Source organism: Ricinus communis, chromosome 2, assembly GCF_019578655.1.
Source record: "Ricinus communis isolate WT05 ecotype wild-type chromosome 2, ASM1957865v1, whole genome shotgun sequence".
Taxonomy (NCBI): domain Eukaryota; kingdom Viridiplantae; phylum Streptophyta; class Magnoliopsida; order Malpighiales; family Euphorbiaceae; genus Ricinus; species Ricinus communis.
The window spans coordinates 13,082,225-13,107,386 of NC_063257.1; the positions used below are offsets into that span (position 1 = coordinate 13,082,225).

At 34.0% G+C, this 25,162-nt stretch overlaps 1 long non-coding RNA gene across 1 annotated transcript; it reads right to left on the reverse strand.

The window, feature by feature from the left end:
• Positions 1-15,337: 15,337 nt before the first annotated feature.
• Positions 15,338-22,172, reverse strand: LOC8282012. Its single transcript, XR_001535539.3, has 9 exons — positions 22,017-22,172; positions 20,760-20,810; positions 20,222-20,343; positions 20,046-20,101; positions 19,884-19,934; positions 17,436-19,769; positions 17,271-17,338; positions 15,929-16,151; positions 15,338-15,579 (listed from the first exon to the last, which is right to left on the reverse strand). It is a non-coding gene; the product is annotated as an uncharacterized LOC8282012 (long non-coding RNA).
• Between the last annotated feature and the right edge of the window lie 2,990 nt (positions 22,173-25,162).

Here is a 25,162-nt window from a genome sequence, read left to right on the forward strand (position 1 = left end):
ACATACAGGTACTAATATATTTGCTTTTCCGGAGCCTATTTTTTTACTACCAGATTTTGTATTAACATAAGTCTTTAGGCATTTATATTGTCATTACCGATCAAATGATCAATTTCTTCTTTAGGAATCTTAAAAAAATCTGACACATTGTGAGTGGCGGTTTCAGGAGCGCACCAAGTATCTTTAGCAACTACGGCACTGTAAGGCTTTTTAACATAATGAGGAACACGCTAATTAGTCACTAAGACTAGCGTTGAGATAGGAGTCGCCACCTCGGTAATCACTAGGACACTTTAACGAAGGAAGCTTACGCCGCAAATCCAGAAATGGATCCGGAAGCTAACTTCCTTATTTATGTATATTAGTCTTTAATTTTATTGTTTAACAAATCATTCCCTATAAATACAACAGTTCGTACACATGCATACCAAATAACACATATAATTTACCTAGGTTTGGCCCATTTTTATTAAGCCCAACCTACATTAAAGTTTGTTAATCTAGTTTGCTAGTTAGTTATGTACACGTCTCTCCTAGTCTAGCCTAATTACAAGTTATACTTTACCAAGCCTTTAACCCTAGATGGACTACTTATTATAATAAAGCTCATTCGTATGAACTTAATTCTAATATGGCCCCATCCTAACTAAAATATGGTAAAGCTCGTTAAGTCTATTTTGATTTGAGAACTTAAGCCCGATTAATATTGATTAGCATAATGGACTACAATTTTTATGTTGGGTCCAATTTTAACCTAAAATCTATATGTCCATTTTTTTAGTTAAGCAGTCATTTTATAATTTACTTAATATACATTAAATCATGAAATAAACAAAATAAAGTGTAGAAAATGTATATCTAACTATTACAATCTAGCCTACAACTAAAATTGCAAAGAAAAGCCATAAAATCTAACTTTGTTTTTTGTGACATACTATATATACATGTTATTTGTCCAAAATATGCGAAAAACTGTGAAAATTGTTGAAAAACCGTGTGCCCTAGCCTGTAGAGCTGATCGGTTGTATGTAGTGCCAATCGGTTGTGTGTGCGATTTGGCTTTCAGAAGTCGGCTCTGCAGTCGATGTTGTGCACATGCCGAAAAAGGGTTTTTAGGGCTTTCTTGCATAAAATATCAACTAATAGACATATACTTACCTGTTAAGAGTCTCTTTGTGCATATATTATATTTAATACCCGAGTATTTGACTTTTCAGGGTGACGTTGTGTCGATCCTGTTCGTCGAAAACTTTTATAGAGCTTATGAGTGGTTCGCTGAGCTCCCTAGCTCTGTCCAAGCTAGGATCGGAGATATCGGCTTCCGTCGATTCATAGATACACTCCTGTCAGTCACCAGGAGGGTCGACCACTCCTTTATCTATGTCTTAGTCAAGAGGTGGATGGATACTACTTACAACTTTCACACTGCGGTCGGCGTGCTGACACTCTCCCCTTTTTTCTTTACTGCTATCACATGCATTTATTTCTCTGGCACGTCCATGCCCTTTAATGATGTGATACATGATCAATGCTCTAACATCCGGGAGCGCTTCACCACTTATTTGCTCGAGTTCTTGCCAGCATTCAAGAACTCGGCTGCATCGCCTATTAGAGCATACCCCGCCACTATTGGGACTTTGTTCCTCGAAATTCTCGGGAGGTCAATTAGATGGCCCGAGCCTTCTTAATGTACCTCTTTGTTACGACTTTGATTAGTGACTAGGAGAATTCATTGAACTTTCACTACTTAGCCCAATTGTGGGATTTGGATCAAGTCTCCTCCTACAACTCGGGATCTGCGGCTCTCGCATACTTGTATCACCAATTAGACATTACAGTCTGGGGCAGTAAGAGGATCAACGGTTTCTGGCATGCAATTCATATAAGTTATGACTTCTCTTTCTAGTTTCCTTTATTATTATAGCGAATGCTGATTCTTGTTTTGCAGGTTTGGGCCCTGAAGATCGGTCTTTTGGTGGACTCATAGCCCATCTGCACCTCATGGGCTTTCCTTCGCTTGAGTAACTGGGGCTCGAGCAGGAGCATCATGTTAGAATGGGCTCAAGTTCATGTGCACCATATATGTGGATCAACACCTTGACTTGGGACAAGGTAAACACAATTTATTAGTCATATTTGTGCTTCGCTTATATAGTTACCTTTCTAGTTTACAGATTTGAGGTGATTGGCTGGGGGAGCGCTGCCAGTGGGACTCCTATATGCTATCTGCGGTTGACCTCAAGTAGAAGAGGATCTTGCTAACTGGACCTGCCTGTCGGGCATGGTACCTATGAGAGAGGATCTATGGGTGGGAGCGAGGCACTAGTAGAGGCTAAGTTCCTTTATTTATCTCCTCCTATTTCTATGTTATGGACAGCAAACCTCGCTGGGGAAGAGCTAGCAAAGTGTTTGGCAGGATAGGCGAGCCTGAGTATCTCACCATCCTATCTCAGCAGACATATTACACTTCCTTCATCCCTCAACTACTAGGATCTAAGCCTTTAGATGACAACTTCATGGCTCAAGTATTCTTTTTCTAGACTTGCTTAGAATTCTTTATTTTTTGTATCCCGCTTTCCTAACCATTTTATTTACAGTTCCTCCACAAGGATCCTGCTGCTCATGAGCCGACCGAGGGGCAATCTGCCTGACATTCTAGGCCTTTCTATATCACAGGTTCCTCCACTGGTGCCTCCAAGGCACCTCCTACAGCCACGTCTGATGTGGTTCCGGGGAGTGTTTCATTCCCTTCAGATTTGATGGTCTCATATTGGAGCCCTCATGGTGTGATGGAGCACCGACTTGCCATAGAATATGCCTTCCTCCGGAATTTACTCCGAGCACTTGCACACATGTAAGTTACTTTCTCTTTTGTGTTTTCATGTCTCCTTTTCCTAGAAAGTTAGTGACATATTATGCAAATAATCGTACAGGTTCAGAGAGACCAGTTCGAGTACGTCCATTGATTGGCCGGTGCTACGAGAAGGTAATTCTTTATCCTTGGCGAGGACTGGCGGGATAAGAAAATGATTTATGCAACGTAAAATTTATGCCTGTATACATGTATGAAATGCACTAACTAATCTCCTTTTGGGTTTTCACCAAAAGGACTATGAGGGCTTGCAGGAGCAAGTAGACAACCAGCAACGTCAAATCAACGTTCAGCAACGTCAAATCGATACTCTGACACTTCACTTATCGACCTTGCGAACCTAAGGGATGGATACCGATTCGGATGATGGGATGGGGGATTCGGGAGAGAACCCTGGCTTTTAATCTCCTTTTTTACTAGTGCTTGCACTTATTCTCTTTTTACCATTGCTTGTATAACTTTTAACTTTTAGAAATTTTGTAGAACTTTTGAGTTTTATCAATTTTGGCTTTTGAATTACTTTCATTTTGCTTATTTTCCCTTATTATTGCATTTATATGAGCTTATATGCATTAAAAAGTAAGTGAACACCCGAAAACGCCGAAATTGACCAAAATTACACTGAGGCCACGGTGTGTCGACACCAATTGGCTATGCATAGCGCCGATCGGCTCTATAGTTGCAGAGTCCGTATCAGACACTGATTTAAGGTCTATTTATACCCATGAGCCTCCTCACTTCCTCATATGCGATTTTAACTTTAAAAAGAAAAAAATATGTCTCAAAAGAGTGCTAAAAGCCTGAAAACTCTCCTTAAAACCTTCCATCTTTCATCTTTCAAAGCCATGCAACACACCAAACTTGATTATGGGTTTCTCTATTCTACTGTCAACTTTTGGTGCCCAAGGGACCATGTCTTTTAGATTCAATGGGCAAGAGTTGTACCCCATGATTGAAGAATTCTCTATCATTCTTAGAGTTCCCATGGATTTTACTCTTCCCATTATCTTGCCAAAACTCAATGAGCCTTTTCCTAGCAAACTAGTGGAATTTGTCACGACCCCACCCGTGGGCCCATGACCGGCACTAGGGAATGGGTAGGCGTAAGGCCACTGAAACCCGTAGTAAGCCTGACACTCACTGACTTAAACAAATCTCATCTCAAATTAATATTATTAAAGCCACAATTTATCTTAACAACTACATTCTACATAAATACTTCGGTCTGCCAGAAAAACTAGGCGAGACCTGAAACTCAGAAAATTTACAACTGATACATCTATTATTACTACTGCGGAGGATCTAAGATTTACCAATTTACATACCAAATCAAATACATCACCCGATGATGAAGAAGTCGGGTTACTGAATAAGAGTCGCGAGAGGACTAACAGTCACGAATCTGAAAAATAGTAAAAATGAGACTGTCAGTCTCGAGAGTGAGTTAAAATCAAATAATCTGGGGACTATTGCATTCTTCTCAGAAAACATAGATTATTCAAATTAGTATATCAAACCATGCACATAAATACCAATCATACTATAATCATACCTTATTACTTTCTTCACAGAAAATATTGATCATTCGAATCAATATATCAACCATGCACGTAAATACAATCCATATTATAATCATACCATAATAAATTAATAAATAAATAAATAAAAATATATTTTTACTTTTACGGGACGAGTGGCTCGGTAGAACCCTAAAGCCCAAAATCTAGTAGCCATTTGGCTCTCTTAATCCAATAAGACTGGCGCCCTGAGAACAATGCTCGACCAGGGACCTTACCTCCAGTCTGGTCACTTAAGTATCCAAATAAGAAATCTAGTAGCCATTCGGCTCTCTTAATCCAATAAGACTGGCGCCCCGAGAGCAATGCTCGACCGGGGACCTTACCTCCGGTCACTTAAGTATCCAAATAAGCCGGCGCCCCGAGAGCAATGCTCGACCAGGGACCTTACCTCCGGCAATCAACTGAACTCAGCCCAGAGAGCAATGCTCGATCAGGGCAAACAAAACCATAATAACCTTATATCCAGGATCATTACCGGTGCGCACGTGGTCCTGATGTAACCCATCAGGCGGCATGTTCTACAAGCCACGTCCCCAAATCGAAATCATCACATATAATAAATATGATTGTATAATGAAATCATTCAACCATATCAAAATAATAATTAACAATTAAGAGTAAGACATCATGTAACTCGTGAGGAAAAATAATAACGTTTGTATTATTATAACATTACTATAATAATACTTCTATTATCTTCAATAATTAATAATCCAGTAAAATTATTTATGTTGAGATATTAATAACCATGTTAAACATAAACTTCCAAAATAGCATATTAAAATCAGACTTAGCAATAGTGTAATGATTAAATGACTTTAACTCACAGAATTGGGCGACCTCCTAGCTCTGCTCCGGTGCCTCAGTTGGAGCGAGCCGAACAGACAGATCATCTAATCACGGAAAACAATTTATCAAAGCCCGAGACAATCGATCATTAATCCTAGGTCTAGACTCCTAGAATCTCGACTCGGGAGAATTCTACCGAAAATCCGGCAGAATCTCCCCTACAACACGAACATTACCCCCCGTAAAAACGGGTCCAGGACCTGCCAAAAGAACACTTCAAATATCCAACAATTTAAACAACGGGAGTCGGGTCCCCAAACTTCACTATTTCCGACTCACACAAAGACAAAACACAAGGCGGTAACCGAGGACAATTATTTTTGACTCACAAATATCATCAAGTACTCAATATAATCCAATAGACACAAATTTAAAATCAAAGGATTTCCAAGATCAACGACCAGAGAAAATTACCGAGACGCTTGGCCGGAGTCCGATCGACGATCTGGACACACCATCGGACTCACAACGACGCGCTGATGACGATCCCCGCTTCCGATTTTTTGATCTGACACCCGATCATCTGGAGAAATTTACGGACGATCTCGGCCATCGATTTGCAAACGAAACCCGATCGCCACAAAATCGGTGCCATCGCGAAGCTTGAGCTGAGGAGAGTCGGGATACGCCCTCCGATCGTCCATCCTCCGCCGGATCTCGTCGGAAAAGCCCAAAAACCTTGGCTGCCTCCACGAAACTCTCTCCTCCCGGCCACCAAAACTGACGCCATCGCCAAAAGGAAGCTCTCTTCAAGGGGAGCCGATCGCCACCAAGATCGGGGACACGGAAGGCGAGCCGCTGCCTTCTTTCGCGCCACCGCCTCCACCGCCACCATCGAGCTCGTTGACATGCGCTCCAACCCTCGGCTGGCCTCCGTCAGTCCACCATGGACGCCCCTCTCTCTCCTCCCTTTCTTCCTCTTCCTTCTTTCTTCTTCCCCGATTTTCTTTTCTTTCAATATCGACATTAGGCCCCCGAACTTTTCCTTATTGCAATTTGGTCCCTCAACTTTCTTAATTACTTACAATTTCATCCTGCAGAATTCCAATTTAACCCCCAAACTTCTTTTTAGCCTTTCAATTAAGCCCTTAACTATTTAATTTGGGCCAAAACCGAATTATTGAAAATACATAATTACATAAATACCCCTGACCGACATATTTATTTATAAAAATACCAAACTCACAAATTTCCATTAAACCCTCCAAAAAATAACATTATACTTTCAATCCTTATTCCAAAATAAATTTCCAATTAAATCCTACACACAATTAAATTAAATAATCAATTTCTAACTTAAAATTTAATACTACTAATCAATTATAATACCAATTTTTTCAAAATTCTTTTATAAAAACATCCTTTATAATTTCTTCCAAAATTTTTCAATATATAATTTTACTTATATAAATATGCATTTGGGAAAATTTTGAATAACCAAAATATAATCATTTCTCAAATAATTTACTTGAATAATTTCTTAAAATTTCAATCTAATTGGGTATAAAAAATAACTCATTTATTAAATATATAAATAAAATAAAATAACAAATAATACCAAATTGAGCCAAAAACCCTAAAAGTTATACAAACACTAAAAAAAATCTGAAAGCACAGTGAACAAGAAATAGCAGATTAACCATATAACCTTAATAAACTAATTTGATTACAAAATCATAAAGGAAAGAAAATCTAATCATATAATCCTAAACATATGACTGATCAAATTCAAAATCCTAATGTTGGCATATTATCATATTCAAAACCCTAATATTCTTATTATCAGATTCCAAAACTCAATAAATTAGTAACATGCAAATTCATAGGAACCCCTAATTTAATCACATTAATCATAAAAATAAGACAGAAAAGTAACCCTAATCATGTTTCTAAGAAAAAAGGCATAAAGAATAAGAAAACTAGTTCAGAGTGATGTTGATGATGATGGATGAATGTTGGGGGAACTCTCAAGTTATCACTGTAGTTGATTATTCTACGAGTCTCACGAGATGAAGAAGTGCTTGCGTCGAAGATTGGTTGGGAATCTAGTGTTGGATGAGGTATTGGGAAAACTTCTGTCATCGTCAAAAGAGTTTTCAAATCTTAGTTATTTCTTAGTGAACCTCTTTCTTAATGACCAAAAACCTTCTGCTTAGCAATGAACGCAAGTTTTCCTTTTAAATTCACAATACTCTAATTAATATTAAAGAACTTATTTCTAAATAAAAGTTATCTGGAAAATAAAGCTCAGTGTCTTAGTTGGTTAATGTTCTATTAAACTTTAGGACTGAGTTGGTCTTTCAATCAATGTAAGAGTTTAAAATCGGATGAAAAAGAAAAAATGATGGAAATTTATGCAAAGATAAAGCCTTGTATATCATATAATATCACAAAGTATAAGCAGTAAGCAAATCAATGATTCTCATAATGAAGTCATGACAAAATAAAATAAAAAGAAGGTGGCTTTTTTCTAAGATTCAAAGAAATTATTTTTGCTCACATCAGTAGAACAGAAGGGAACACACTATCTCAAAAATCAAAGATGAAAAATTACAGAATACTAGTTTTGATAGAATTACAGAAAACTAATTCATAAATTTAAATTAAAAATTTATCATCACCATTTTTCTATCCGTCACAAAAAGAAAGAAAAAAAGAAATTTATGAAATATTTTGCATTGATTAATCTTATAGCCCAAAGAAATAAAAATATTAAAAAAATATAGAGAAATAAAGTGAAAAGAAATACATGTATGAAACTTTTCCAAACACTTAGTATAGCCTCAATCTTTTTGTGATGTCATTCCCAAACCTTTGAAGGAATACCATTTTTAAAATATTGATGATGTTAATGGGCCATGTGGTACGGAGATAAGCCTATATAAGTTTTAAAACTTAAAAATATAAAAAAATTTATTTTGGAACTTTGTTCATTCAACTCTTACTTGACTGAGGTGGGGGACCTTATTAGGCTTAGATATTTTCTAACTAATTAGGGGCAAAAGAGATGCCTAAATAAAGCTAAAAAAAAAAAAGAAAGGAAAAGAAATGTACAAGTTGATTTACTTGTTCTAAATTGTATAATGCACTTTAAGAAAGACATTAATAAAGTAAATATGAACTTTGTATGTAATACACAATTGTCTATCTTAAGCTTAAATTTTTTATTCTTAAAGGAAAAAGAAAAAGCCTAGTTTATGTTTCTATCTTTGGCTACTAATTTCTTAGCTTTTTCTACAGTTTGCTTGGCTTTGTCATTTTGAGACTGGTTGCTACCTACTTTAATTGCTTGCACCATTGGTTAAGATTTATGATCTCATTTCTTAATGTGACTTTCAAGAATTAGTGCCATGTTAATAATGTCTTGCTAGTACAATCAATAGCCTCATTTCTAAAATTAAGTTAAGAAAATGGCAATTGCTTTTAGTAAAAGTAGCATTTTTTTTGGGCATTTTCACATTCTAGATTCTCTTTGCCTCAGAAAAAGAGAAGGCAAACATTGAATCATATGCTCAGGCAAAGGTACAATGCTTTAGGATTCTCACCTTATATTCTTCAGTTTCCTAGCACCTGGCCCATGTTTCACATTTTTCTGCAAGAATACAAAATCAACTGCTACAAACTACATTTGGCTATCAGTTCATGTTATGTGGCTAACCTAATTAAAGGTGTATAAACTATTATGCTTTGGCTTTGTAATAAATATTTAGTATTAGTGGTCGAGTTCTCGAACTTAAATAGCTTGAACTTAATTTATTTGTTATCGAACCGAGTTTACTAAATTTAAGTTATTATTTATCCATCTATTGCCTATAATTGTAGCCAACGAAGTGGTACAATGAGTCAATATATCTCAAATTCATCTTTTTATTTTTGTCAAAGGCAAACTATTAATCTTGAAAATTAATATTTGAAAAGAATTGGCCCACTTTCTGATTTTGTTCCAATATTTAGATTATAAATAAAAAGATAAATATTGGCTAAGAACCCAAGTGAAAGATTGGCTGTTTATTAAGCCGCAAGGGAATATTAATGGAGTATGAAAAAAGTGACCGAGGTGTAGGAGACGATGAGCTTAATATGAACCTAATTGATGATTTAGAAAATAGATTGAAACTTGAACAACAACAAGAACTACTTCAGGCTCAAGCACTAAATGGTGGAGACTATAATAATAAAGCAATAGAGTCAGACAAGTCTCTTGAAAAACAAGTCATGTCTCTTAAAAAACAAGTCAAGCAATACAGTTCTTTCCATTTCTTTGAGTTACTAGGTTTCTACTTACTACTACTAATATACTAATCATCTGTATTTTGCAGAACACAGTAGCAAACCTGATTGAGAGGTTTTATGATCCAATCAAAGGACATATTCTCTTAAATAGCGTTCCTCTAATAGAGATTTGTATGAACATCTACACAGAAAAGTAATTCCATATATACCCATTAATTCTATTATCTGCAAAACAAAAAATATTAATTAAAAGTAGTTTTCTGATAGCATAAAATGCCATTTAAAATGTAACAGTATTTCTTGCAAGGAGTATCAAAATCTAATTAACTAGGCTATTTATGGTATAGATTGGTACAGTGAGCCAGGAGCCTATTCTTTTCAATTGTTCTATAGAGGAGTACATGGCCTATGGGTCTGTGGGTAAAATCAGCAATACTAACATAGAAAATGCAGCTATAAGTTTCTATCTCTTCCTAACAACGTAGTATCCTATCTCTAATTCGGTATACCTTAATTCTTTTAATCAAGTTGACATGATTGCGATGTTTCAGAAAATGGCAAATGCACATGCATTCATATCAAAATTTTCAGATAAATACCAAACTAATGTATGATCAAACATACATACACAATTATAGTAGCAGGAAAAGATGTATTTGATACTATCAGATTGAATAACATAAACAAGAACAAGGATTTATTGAATAACAAGAGTAACATAAATAAATAACCACGAAATATATAGCCAATAATCAAACACAAAAAGAGAAACAAAGAAAATTGATTGAATAGAGATAGTAACGAAGTATACCACAAGCTAATGATCAATAGCCGTTTGTTTGTTGAGCCAAAGAAGAATTGAAGATATGGAAATTAGGGCTCCGTCGAGGAAACACTATAAAAATAGAAATCCTACTAAAATTGATTTTAGGAAGTAAAAATGTTAACATGGGTATTTTAGTCTAATAAAAAATATAGGGTTATAAATGTAGAATTTATTTGCAAATCCCACCAATTTTATTCGAATTTACTTTAGTTATATTCAATTTCATAGAATTAATAAACTAGGATTCTAAATGAATTTTCAATTCAACCAAACATATCAATTGTAGAATTGCAAATAAGATCCACCAAATTTTGTGGAATTCATTTCAACCAAACAGAGTTTTAGTTTTTTTATTGTATTTGGATTTGTATGGATTTGGTTATGTTTAGACTGACAAAAACTTGGTGGAGAAAAAGACAATATAAATATTAGCTTTATTTTTATAATTATTTTCTTGAATAGATTTTTATTATTAATTTCTAATATTTTTATTTTTTAGTAAAATAAAATTAATAATTTATTTCTAAGTGTCATTTTATTATTAGGTGTACATTATATTGGGCTTTACCACTAACATAAAGTTAATTCTGATAGTAATTTAGATTTAATTGTACTTCTTTTTAAAAGGTAAAAGGTCAAATTGAGACAAAATGAAGGATAAGGGTTTAATTTTTATTTTTTTTTCAAATTGTATATGGATTTTCTTTTTATCTTCTGACAATTGTTGGCAACTAAATATTGATGGAAGATATCTAAGGTTGTCCCTCAATGTGTGTGTGTACGTGTGTATGTGTGCGTGCGCGCGCTGTCACAGCTCGCAGATTTTTCCTTCTCGCATGAAGGTTCAGAGGCCCAAGAAGCCTCCAGAGTTCGCTACAAAGCAAGGGAGGATTCTAGAACATTCTAGAATCATCTGGAAGCATCTAGAACATTCTAGAATAATCTAGAAGCATGTATAATGTGTAGATAAGTATGGAAGTGTGTAGAACATTCTAGATACTTAATCTTAGCCATTAGATCAAATGTATCCTCACCGTTCATTGAGGAGGTGGAGGCCTATATATAGCTTAGAGAATTCATTTGTAATCATCAAGCATAATCAAGTGAAAAAGTGAGAAAGCTCTCTTTACAAAAGCTCTCCAAGTTTTCTACAGCTCTCTTTTGTTCTTCTTGCCATCCTAGCTAGCATTTTGTCTAGCATTCGAAGAGTAAGGCTGACTAGCTTACTTGTCTACGAGGAGAAAGTAGCTAGTGCTGCACGGTTCGTTGGTAGAAAAGACCAAGCCCATGACAGTTGGTATCAGAGCCTGGTTTAGCAAGATCGTTGAAATGGCAAAGACATCGGGAGCAAGTGAGGCTACCAGAGTTTTTGAAAAGGTAAGGCAACCCCATAATGAGGTTGCGAAGGACCAACCGAAAGCGTCCAAGCCACCAAGAAAGGAGAGAGGAAGGTCGAGGGACGTTGTGTCTGACATGGATGCCAGGCTAGCCAAGATAGCACTAACTGTGGCCGAGGGACAAGATACGTTCGGGGACTTAGAGCAACGCATCGAGGAGCTCGAGAATGGGAGAGAAGAGCTTCAAGAAGAGCTTCAAGAAGAGATGCAAGTTGCCTTGAACGAGGGGATGTCCAAGTGTCAAGAACAAGCCAAGACCATGGAGAAAACTCTCATTATCGAGGTTGCGACGTTGAGGGAAATGCTTGATGGGATGGTTGCTAGGTTGTTAGCAACCGAGGAAGAGCTTATCCTCTGCAAGAAGGCAGCTATCCAGGGAGGTGGAAGTGTGCCTATGGTAGTCTCTACTCCATCGAAGATAGATGTTCCGAAGCCCAAAGCTTATAGAGGCTCAAGGAACGTGAAGAAAATTGATAACTTCCTATGGAGTTTGGAGCAATACTTCAAGGCACTTGGCTTAGTAGAAGAAGCCAAGAAGGTTGACGCTGCCGCACTCTTTCTAGAAGATACCGCAATGTTGTGGTGGAGAAGGAGGAGTGGCGACATAGAAAAAAGGGACATGCACCATTAGCTCGTGGGTAGAGTTCAAAGATGATTTGAAGAAGCAGTTCTACCCCGAGAATGCTATTCAAGATGCAAGGGCCAAGTTGTGGTGACTCTTACATACGGGAAGCATCAAGGAGTATGTTAAAGAATTCACCGACACACTCCTTGAGATTCCCAACTATATCGATGAAATAGCCTTGTTTGCATTCACCGATGGGTTACAGATTTGGGCAAGGTTGGAGTTAGAGCGCCTTGGTGTCCAAGATCTCAACACTGCCATTGTCGTGGCCGAATCCCTGATAGAGATCAAGAGGCAAGACAAGCACAAGCCCGACTAAGATAGAAACGGCAACGGAAAGAGTGGGGGAGACCGCCACCATAAAAAGGAAGGCTCCTACATGTTTGACAAGCCTAGAGAGGGAGGCAACCATGGGAACAAGGATGACAAAGGTGGAGATAAGCCACGTATCAAGTGTTTCTTCTGTGATGGACTACATAAGGCGAAAGAATGCCCTACGAAGAGCAAGCTCTCTGCGTTGGTCGAAGAAAGGGAAGAACACCAACGAGTGCAAGAGGAGTCCAAGATAGGATCATTACAACTTCTCAGTGCTATCCAAACCAAATTTGGGATGCCTAAGTCTGAAAAGAAGGGTCGATTGTTCGTGGAAGCAAAGGTTAGAGGCCGCATGGTAGAAGCATTATTGGATACCGGGGCTAACAATAACTTCCTCGAGGTAAAAGAGGCCGAAAGACTTGGCATCAAGTATGCGAAGGAGCAAGGGTGGCTCAAGGCTGTCAATTCGGCACCGAGTGCGACATGTGCATTTGCGCGAGGTGTCAAAGTAAGCCTCAGTGAGTGATCTGGCCTCTTGGATTTTTCCATTATTACGATGGATGACTATGAAATGGTGCTTGGCATAGAATTCCTGGACAAAGTGAATGCATTCCACTCCTATTTGCCAACACCATGTGTATCTTGGAGCAAGAAAATACTTGCATGGTACCGTTGAAACGAGAAGCCAAGGTCAAAGCCATGACGATCTCGGCTATGCAACTATTCAAGGGGGTGGAGAAGGCTCAGCCCACATTCCTTGCGGCACTAAAGGAAGAAGTGGTAATCTTGCCACAAGATGAAGTGCCAAAGGAGATAACGGGGGTCCTAGAAGAGTTCAGAGACGTAATGCATGCGAAGTTACCAAAAAAGCTCCCACCGAAGAGAGATGTGAATCAGAAAATGGAGCTGGTACAAGGTATGAGGCTGCTTGCAGCAGTCCCTTATAGCATGGCACCCCCTGAGTTCGAAGAGATGCGGAGGCAACCAAAACAGTTGTTGGATGCTAGCCACACTAGGCCATCCAAGGCTCCATGTGAACCACTAGTACTTAAGCAAAAGAAACTAACTCTGAAGCAAGTAAGATGGCAAGCATCCCTTGCGGATTTCGATTTTGCAAAGGAGTACAAACCGGGAAAGGCAAACTTAGTGGCCGATGCGCTAAGTAGCAAGGCAGAGTTAGCTTCCATCACTAGCGCTAACTTTCCTTCGTTGGATCAAGACAAGGTGGAACAAAACAAGCCTCCCGTTTTGTTAAAGCAATTACCAAAGTCCAAAGGATGGCATGAGAAAGCCGATAGGTCATGTGCTCATCTAACCAAGGCCGCCAAGAGAATGAAGAAGTGGGCGGATGGAAAAAAGAGACACTCAGAGTTTGAGGAGGGAGGCTTAGTGATGGTAAAGCTCTTTCCCCATCAAAGCCGAAGATTTGCCAAAGAACTTCAAGAACTTAATCGAGGCATACAACGGGGACGCGACGAGGGCGTCGCCAGAATGAGTGGGGGAAAATATCATAGCCCGCAGATTTTTCCATCTCGCATGAAGGTTCAGAGGCTCAAGAAGCCTTCAGAGTTCGCTACAAAGCAAGGGAGGATTCTAGAATATTCTAGAATCATCTGGAAGCATCTGAAACATTCTAGAATAATCTAGAAGCATGTATAATGTGTAGATAAGTATGGAAGTATATAGAACATTCTAGATACTTAATCTTAGCCATTAGATCAAATGTATCCTCATCGTCCATTGAGGAGGTGGAGGACTATATATAGCTTAGAGAATTCATTTGTAATCATCAAGCAAATCAAGCATAATCAAGTGAAAGAGTGAGAAAGCTCTCTTTACAAAAGCTTTCCAAGTTTTCCATAGCTCTCTTTTGTTCTTCTTGCCATCCTAGCTAGCATTTTGCCTAGTATTCGAAGAGTAAGGCTGACTAGCTTACTTGTCTGCGGGGAGAGAGTAGCTAGTGCCGCACGGTTCGTTGGTAGAAAAGACCAAGCCCGTGACAGCACGCGTGCACAAAAGGTATAGATAAATTTCAAATTTTTGTCCAAATGCTATTAAATATCTAATAGCTCAATTACATCCCTAAAATCTGAAAATAAAACAATTATTTTTAAAAATGAAGGAAGATTAACCATTTTATTGATTTTTATTTACTTAAAAGTAGAGTTATTATTTTTTCACATGCAAAAAGTAAGTAGAAAAGAGTTGAAGTAATATCATTCAATGCTTAAAACTAATTGGATTTTATGCTTTTACACTTTTAAATAGACGAAGGTAACTTTAAAAATATAATTATTCTATTTTTTAAATCTTAATAGTATAATTGAGTTATTTTAAAATTTATAGATTTAATTACGATTTAGCCGAAAATATTTTTCAAAATTTAGAGATGTAATTGAGATATATTGAAGTGTAGAAATTTAATCATGCTTTAGCCGAAAGTTGATGAACTTATTTATATGTCTACAGATATATAATTTTCAAAATTAGTTTTATTATGAGTTGTTCATTTTAACCTTTTGAAACTTGGATATGGATCAGTTCAAAATGTCCTTTTAGATGGAGAATTAATAAAAGACTGTATAACTGATTTTTTTTTTTTTTTTTTGTAATTATGGGTATGGAGCCCTTATCATACAATGGAAAAGAACAAGCAATTACATAGTGAATCCACGAAAGAACATAGCACATGAATTATTTAGTACAAAAGGTGCAGTTATTATAGTTTTATTGTTGGCTTCTTTCCATCAACAACATAAGACGGGAAAAGTCTCACATATTGAAGATGATTACAATACTTGCTGTTACTAGAGATGCCACCAAGGGAACCAACAGATTCTGAAGTGTCCTTGTTGCACTGCTTTTGAATTTTGTATTGATAGCTGCAGCCAGAAAAAAGAAAAATATTGTAAATATCGTAAAATATTAAATACAGTTTCTTAACTTTTTCTTTTTCAAATTTACGATTTTGATTACTTTTATTTTTCAAAAAAAAACTGAAAAATAATTAGAAACAATTTTACTATAAATTTGACAAAAAAATTAAAAAACAATATTTTTGAAAAAATATTTATACTGTAAAATTAATATTTTTAGTTACTTTTAGTATATGTACTAAAACTTTCAGAGCGATGTTTGGTAGCACTATTAATATAACCTAAACAATTTTACTCCATTGTTTGTTCAGTTATATTGTACCAAACACATTTATATATTATCATTGGAACTTACTCGAATTGGTGGCACATCCGTCATTAATGGAATCGGTGAGGTTCCGAACGGAGGCCCCGTTGGAGAACCAAAAGTCTCGTTTTACATAAGAGATACAAGTGAGCACATTCTTTGTATGGTCTGCACACCCTTTGCTGCAGTAGTCTCCAATCTCAGCGGTGCTTACATTTAGTACTCCATCAAGTGTTAATACGTCCTTAGGCGATGTGCATGCTTTAGAAAACTATGATACCACACCCATCAAATAAAAACAAATTATTTCACTAGCAAAAGTAGTACATTGACTAAGCTTTAAGAACCTAGCATAAAAAAAATTAAAAGATGCAAAACAAGATTTATTTAGTATTATCCCAATTAATGCTAATTTACCGTGTGGGAAAAGGGAAACATTATAGTATGTTGAAATTTTTGCAATCTACTTTATATCATTATCATACTATTTGAATTTTATTACGGTTTAATCTAGTTGTAATATGAAGTCATTTTAAAAAAAAAATAGGTGGCTTAAATCTCGTTGATGAATAACTTTTTGTTTCTCAATAGCCAATAAATTAAGGATATTTTCATATTTGTATAGAAGAAATTGGTTAATATAATTCAAGCCCTTGAAATTAAAGATTCTCTTTCATTCTTTCTGTTGGAATCAAAAGAAATAAAGAATATCCAATTCGTGATATTATTCTCGACAGATTTTTAATTTTAAAATCGATGCTTCTATAGTTTTACTTTTGCAAATATATATATATATATATATATATATATATATATATATATCATGAAATCGACTCGATTATCAAATTATAGATTATAAGTTCATAACCCTAACCCATTTCTATTTTGGGCGGAACAGATCTACTAATTCTTTGATTCCAGTTAGTAAGAGGGATCTTAAACTAAGAAATAGATTCTAGAAGCTAAAAAAGGGTATCTTGAGCAATTTCAATAATTGGGTTCATTGATATTCCTGGTATAGTAGATGCTATCACACATACAATCATACTCATTTCGATGGAATTGTTTGATCTTAAAGGGGATCTTCTATAATTTCGCACGTGAGGGGTTATTTCTTGATTTCGTCCAGTCATTAATAATTTGGTTTTTTTTAGATAATAGTAGATAGAAACAACGCTCGTGAAAAGTCCTATTAAAACCAAGAAATATAGGTCCGCATGCCATCCACACTAGACTAAATAGAGTTTTCCATATATATATATATATATATATTCATCTTTTTATAATAACATTGAAAAGGATTTTTCTTCAGTCCTAAATATTAGAAGAGGAATTTTCCTTTTAAATGAAGAAAAAGAGTAATAAAGAAGAAGAAAAAGAAATACATTACATTTTGCATGCATTGCCAGGCACTTAACCATTGCCAAAATGGACTCAGATTCACATTCTTTAGCGGGTCTGACCAGAACATAAAATATAAAGAGAAAAAGAATAATCGTTACAACGAAATAAATATATATATATATAGAAGGGTAAAAAGAAAAAAATACCATACCATATATATATGTATTATTTTGGGCTTCAGTACAACAGAGAAGAAGAACAATTCCCATAGAAAATAAGAGCAACTTCAATCTAAAATCTTCCATTCTTGATCAGAATAACCAAGAAAATTGTTATAAAATAATGAGAGATGGACTAGAAATGCATATATAAACATAAATAGCAAAAGATTTACTAGAAATGATACACCTAGAACTTGGGATTATCATCTGGAGTATATGCTTTGGATATATAATAATTTATAAATCAATAAATGATGATATCAAGAAATATAAGCCAAAGTATGCTTCAGAGGACAAATTTAAATAAACTGCTTTGGACTTGGGTGTCGGGAATTATGAGGTGGAATTGGTTGGCTTATTCTTGTTGAATTTGAGTTTATTTGGATGGCAGAAATGTGAAGAGGTGAAAGAAAAAGTGAGAATAGGTATTAATTTTTATTTCATTTATTAATGTGTCATATATTATTATTATTTTAGAGATAGAAATTAAATAATATATAGTTCTAAATGTCATTTTATCATTAAAAAAAAAATAGACGCCAACAATAATAGGACCGTTATCAATTTAGGTTTAATTCGACTTTTTCAAAAAGTAAAAGGCCAAATTGAGACAAAATGAAGCATTGGGGCTTAATCGTCTTTCCCCAAATTGTATAAAGGGCCTCTTTGACCTTTTGCCCCAATCAACTAATTCTTACTGGGAGAAAAACAAGGTGCATTACGCAATGGAAGAAATGATGATCAATCAACCGAAACCAATACTGCTTTATTTGAAACAGGATTAACAGAACCATAGTTCAGGACTTGCGGAATAGAATAAACATCAGGAGTAAAATTTACGGTAGAGGCTGCAGAACATGTCCCATAAGATTTTCAGCAGCACATCTCAGCTTTAGAAGCCTCATATACCAACACATTTTATACTGCTAACATAGCAACATAGCTCTAGAAGATCGTCCAGAACCACACTGCCGATAAAACAAGATCAGAAAAGACTAGCAAAATGATACCACAGGAAATTAAACAAGGCAGCTCAGTAAATGCCAATTTCCTATTTTTACATCAAGGTGAATGTTATGATGCAAATTCTGGCAAATGTATGAAAATTCTGACAAGCTTCTACTGGGACCCAACTTTCATCAATCTTCACTATTAACATTTTAAGGGGTACCAAGGCAGCCCCAAAACAACTGAACATAACTGACATGGGATAAGACAATTTACAGAATCATTAAAAATCATTCTTGGCCTCAAGATAAGATTGGGCAAGTGACGAATTCAGCTAGAGATTCATGGCAATAACAGCAGAAGTTGCAACAGTTGCCGTACAACACTTTGTAAATCAACATCACAAAATTAGAATAAAGGTACTGATAAGGCCTCAGAGATATATGTCTCAGTCATGAATTAGACAATCTGACAATGTAGGCAAATCATTACTCATCATTGACCGCATTACCATACTTACAAATGGTCATCTAGAAATTATCTAGAAGAATCAGAGTATGGAAAGATGTTTTTTCTCTTTATTTAATTTTTTTACATTGCATAAAATCAATGTCATTAAATTATCAAAGAATCTTTTACTTCATGGTCAGTACAATACCCTAGAGGTTGAGCTACTCAAATAGAAGGCTTTAATTATTTAAAGTTCAACAATTCCGAGCTAAATTTCTTGTAGTAACTAATTGAATAAACTTGAACTTAAAAATACACAATTAGAGAAATTAAATATCGCCGGCTGCATTAATCTACTACTTGTTTCTGGTACATTCATATAATTTGGTTGGCCAGTGGGCCCCCTGACTCCCTAACTGCAGCTGAATTATTCTTTTATTCAGTCCTAGTAGGCTCATGATATTCAGTTAGCCAGCTTACACTTTTTTGCATGCTCGTTCAGAGAATACCTCCGTTGGTTATGCAACTAAGAAAAGATGGGCAAGGAATGGTGTTGCCTAGGAATTGTAGACATGATATCAATTCATCTAAGTATTCAGAAACATATTATGCCCATGTTTTAATGCTTAAGTGCACCTTATTCTTTATAAGGTCTCCCTCCGGTTTACATTTTATATATACTATAGAGCCTAAAAAGGATATATAGATACTACATGAGCATCAATTAATTGGCACATATAGTGAAAAGCACAGCCAAAGAAAAAATAACATAGAAAACAGAAATCACATAAATTAAAAGAAAAAAAGCCTCCACTCAAATGCATACTATGCCTTCTCATATTCATAATCACAGTAGCTCCCATCCCATGGATAAAGCTGTTGTTGCAGCACAAGTCCTTCTCAATCTTCATACTCTGCAACATGATCTAAAAAATCAAAGAACAAGAATCTCTTAGACCCCAAAAGATAAATTCTTACCATCCTTCGATTCCAAGTAAGCTATAGATTAGTAATTTTTGATTTAAAATGCAAATTCTTACCATCCAAATCTTCTCCAGCATCCACATTCTCTTCATTCAAAATACTGGCTTCTACCAAAAATATCACATCAAGATATCACATATTAAATGCTGCTGAGGATAAGAATATTCATAAATAGAATATTATGCCAACCATCTGTTCTGAAGAAGACATAAGCTTACTGGTTTCTCCTTCTTCTTTTTCAAACCAGTGAAAGTACTATCAAGCCCTGCAGAGACTGCAATTAAAGGAAAAAATCCCCAAAAAGAAAGGTAATTCATATTCTTTTACAACTAATATAGACAAATAAGTAAAATAAGTAAAAAATAAAATAAATAAAATATTCTAATTTAAGTACCCGAGAAGGTTTCAGTTTTCTTCAGCAAGCTTATCTACAGAATTGTCTATACCATCCTGCATGACAACCATCTTCTTCTTCTTCTTCTTCTTCTTCATTTTAGTAGGATCGAAGGATGCAAGCTGCAATGAGCAGAAGCAATTATGTTATTACAATAAAGGCAAATCATCTTAGCATCAGCTCACTAATGGAGCATCAAACCAACTGCCTTCACCCCCACACCCCTCCCTTCTTTCCTGATCTTAGGGAGGAGTCTTTTGCAAATAATGGAAGTTGTTCAACTTAGCAAAATTAATTTTATAACAAACAAAATAAATCTAGCAGAACACATACCCCAAATGGATGAAGTCCTAAAAGTTCCATATTAACTAACCCAGTTATTTAACTTAATAATAAGAACTAATCAATCAATTAGAAGAGCCCATTCACCATGAATAGGACAAGGCAGAGCCACAAATGATAAGATTCTACAAGAATTCAACTCAAATTGAATAATTGCACATAACTTATTCCAAACAAAACAAGCACAAGAGCTTACTTCTGTAACCTCGTCCTTCACAACATTAGGAGTGTCATCTGTCATGATTTTCTACACAACAGAAAGTAATTAATAACAATTAAAATCAAGCATTTCACCATCAGCATTATCAATAATTAGAATGAATCTTTTTAATTTAATTTTTTAAATAAAAAATACAATTCATGAAATTTAGTATTGATAATCGATTAAGCTGCAAGTCTCATCTTCATGTGACAGGTGCAATTTGACTGAGCTGCAAAGTGACGTTTGTGAAAACCCCATTATAATATATATACACAGATCTGCTTCAAATTCGTTTAAAAACTAGATCATTCCCAAATCTGAATAATAATACTCTCATATTACCAGAAGTTGTCTAAACCCTTTTAATATATAGCTCTTAAATAAATTTTATGGATATTTAAATGGTGGTATCTATCATTAAATACCTGTTTATATAAATGATGCATTTAGGCAACAGAACAAGTGTGTGTTTATAATAATTAAGCATAAATTCTTCCTATTAAAATAATATTTTAAATCACGAAATCATATGCAATATATAAATTCTAATTCGTGCATCTTCCAGCTCTAAATTTAAGAGAATGTTGAACTACCATCTTTGAGAAAAAAAAAATTAAACCACAATTAGCATTTTAAATACTTAAATAATCTTATTATAACTATTATTAAAGAAAATTTTAAAACAAAAATCAATAACAAAATCATTGAAATTACACATGATTTATAATAAAATAATCCTTGGGATAACCTCAGAAAATGTGACAAATCTTTGACATGTAATAAAACAGTATACTAAATACTAAAACTGTAGGTTCTAGAAAAGTAATAAAAAAGTCTTTAACATGTACACTGGAATTTCAAACAAAACAAAACGCCAAATAAAAAATATTAAACCTATGGATGGTGGAGCACAAACATTTAAAGAAAAAGTGGTAGAGCAGGTATAGAGCATGTTAATTAAACAGTGAAGCATAGAATTAAGCAAATAGAAACCATAATTAGCGAATCCCTAATAAACTACTAGTAATTTTATAGAGGAAATTTCAAAACAATTGAAAATCAAGTAACATAACTGACCAAAAAAAGTTAAAAGAAACGAACAGAACTGTTTGAAATGTTCATCGGTGAGAGAGAGAGAGAGATAGCAAATGATTGGCAGGGAACAAAACTAACTAAATTTGGATTAAATTAGATTTGTCACTTTGTCCTTTATTGCGTTTTCTCGGTAACCAAACAGAGAAAGGGAATCACCTGAGGGAAAGAGGTCGCTCAGTTTAGCTGCGGCAGCGCTATCTTTGCTAAAACAGAGAGTTGCGAGGGTTTTGCTTACTTGTGCTAGGGTTCAGTTTTTGCTCTTTCAATTTTGGGCTATTTGTAGGGATTAGGCCACATAATGGGTTCAAATTATCCAAACACATCCTTTTTAGAAATTATTTTCTCATAATTAAAGTTAATTATCAAATTAGGATTTATACTCTAAGGAAATAACATTTATAAAGTCAATTATATGGTAATTTATGTTAATTTTTATTAAATAATAATAATAAAAAAACTATATTCTTTTAGATTAAATTAATTATAAAAGTAAATCCTTACAATTAAATTTTTATTTAAAAAATTTAAATTGGATCTCTACATTGATTATTTTCTCAGAAAAATTTAAGAGACTTCTTTTTCCTTTTGTCTGTTCTTTTAAAATTGACAGGTATGTATCGTATCACATCGTATCATAATCATATATTATATAAAAGTGCAAAGAAGGGAGATGATGAATAAATTCACTGAAAGAGCCTTATAATTAAATATATTAAGTTAAATTTCTTTAGTATTTAGTTTATACATTAGCTTTTTATTTAATGAATAATTTTTTTATCATCATATTTTTATTAGTTTTTGTTATTTATACTGGCTAACCATCATATTACTTTAGTAATAATAACTGTTATGAAAATATTTAGCTTGAATGTATTAAAGACAGCATCTTTGCTTTGATCTATATTGGTATAAAAAACTTTAGTTGCATCATAAGCTTGAGTAATTAAAGAAATAGGAACATCACCATCTCATTCATTAGATCTATGCTTAAAGTTAAAATCCAGGGATTACTAAGTAATTGGTTATGCTAAATACTATTTTTATCATATAGTTTATTTAAATCGTATCATTATATATCTATTTTATTAGTTTATTTTCATATTCTCTCAAAATATTGATTTAGAGTGTTTAAATTTATTTTTAGTGTTTTTGTATTGATAATTAGTCTATATAATAAGTGACCTCATAGTTTCTTAAGAGATTAATTTCGAAGCGAATTTACCGTTTTACTATAAGAACGATTCGTGCACTTGTGAGTATTAAGTTTGACACATTAAATTTTTTGCGTCGTTGCTAGAGAATTGTGTTCAAAATTTATTATATTAATTAATTGTTAAGTTTTATTTTGTGCTTTGTATTTAGTTTATGTGTTTATATTTTGTTTTTAATTTTATTTTAAAAATAAAAAGTTATATTATGATTTCGAATGAAAACGCAGAAAGCTATATAGACATAAAAGAAAGGTATTTTTCTAGATACTAAGCATTGCAAGAACATCGAAACAATCAAAGATATTCAATCACAATCATCAACTATCAGGACAGTAACTAATCAAGAATTGGTAAACGTGGATTGCTTATCTAGAAGAAAAAAAATTTATATCGCCGTCTGGTCAACATCAAAATCTAGGTAAACTATTAACTTAAACTTTCTTCTAATTGCATATTTTATCATTAAAATATAATTTTATATTATTTATTATTTTCATATGAAAAAACTAGAAATTGCACAAACTATAAGAGTTAGAAGAAGAAGAAGAATTTTGAATGAGAAAAGAATAACCGGAGATTCCTCGCAAGGTATGTATATAATATTTCTTATTTTTATCATTAATTCTATGCTATAATTTATTAATACCACTTAAGTTATTTTAAATTAAATAAAAATTGCATGATTAGTGAGAGTTAAAAGAAGAAAAATACTGGATGAGAAAACAAAAGAGAATCAAACTACTACTACGGGTATGTTTATTATTATTGTAATTTCAAATCTTAGCTGTAATTAGTATTAATTAAATTTTTTATTGAATTATTATAATAAATATTAATATTAATGAATTTTATTATCAGTGTTGCTTTATCATCAATGAAATTGTAATGTACGTACTAAAGGACATATTATCTTAAATAGCGTTTCTCTAGTAGAGATTTGTTATGAACATCTACGCAAAAAATAATTTCATATATACCCATTAGTTCTATTATCTGCAAAACAGAAAATATTAATTAAAAGTAGTTTTCTGATAGCATAAAATGCCATTTAAAATGTAACACTATTTCTTGCAAGGAGTATCAATATCTAATTAACTAGGCTATTTATGGTATAGATTGGTACAGTGAGCTAGGAGCCTGTTCTTTTCAACTATTCTAGAGGAGTACATAGCCTATGGGTAAAATCAGCAACATTAACATAGAAAATGCAACTGTAAATTTCTATCTCTTCCTAACAACGTAGTATCCTATCTCTAATTCTTTATACCTTAACTCTTTTAATCAAGTTGACATGATTGTGATGTTTTAGAAAATGGCGAATACGCATGTATTTATATCAAAATTTTTAGATAAATACCAAACTAATGTATGATCAAACATATATACACAATTATATCTGATATTATCAGATTGAATAATATAAACAAGAACAAGGATTGATTGAATAACAAGATTAACATAAATAGACAACCATGAAATATATAGCCAATAATCAAACACAAAAAGAAAAAGAAAGAAAACTGATTGAATAGAGATAATAACGAAGTATACCACAAGCTAATGATCAATAGCCGTTTGTTTGTTGAGCCAAAGAAGAACTGAAGATATGGAAATTAGGGCTTTATCGAGGAAACACTATGAAAATAGAAATCCTATTAAAATTGATTTTAGGGAGAAAAAATGTTAACAGGGGTATTTTAGTCTAATAAAAAATATAGGGTTATAAATGTAGAATTTATTTGCAAATCCCACCAATTTTATTCGAATTTACTTTAGTTATATCCAATTTCATAGAATTAATAAATTAGGGTTCCAAATGAATTTTCATTTCAACTAAACACATCAACTGTAGAATTGCAAATAAAATCCACCAAATTTTGTGGAATTCATTTCAACTAAACAGAGTGTTAGTCTTTTTATTGTATTTGGATTAGTATGGATTTAGTTATGTTTAGACTGAAAAAAACTTGGTGGAGAAAAAGACAATATAAATATTAGCTTTATTTTTATAATTATTTTCTTGAAGAAATTTTTATTATTAATTTCTAATGTTTTTATTTTTTTAGTAAAATAAAATTAATAATTTATTTC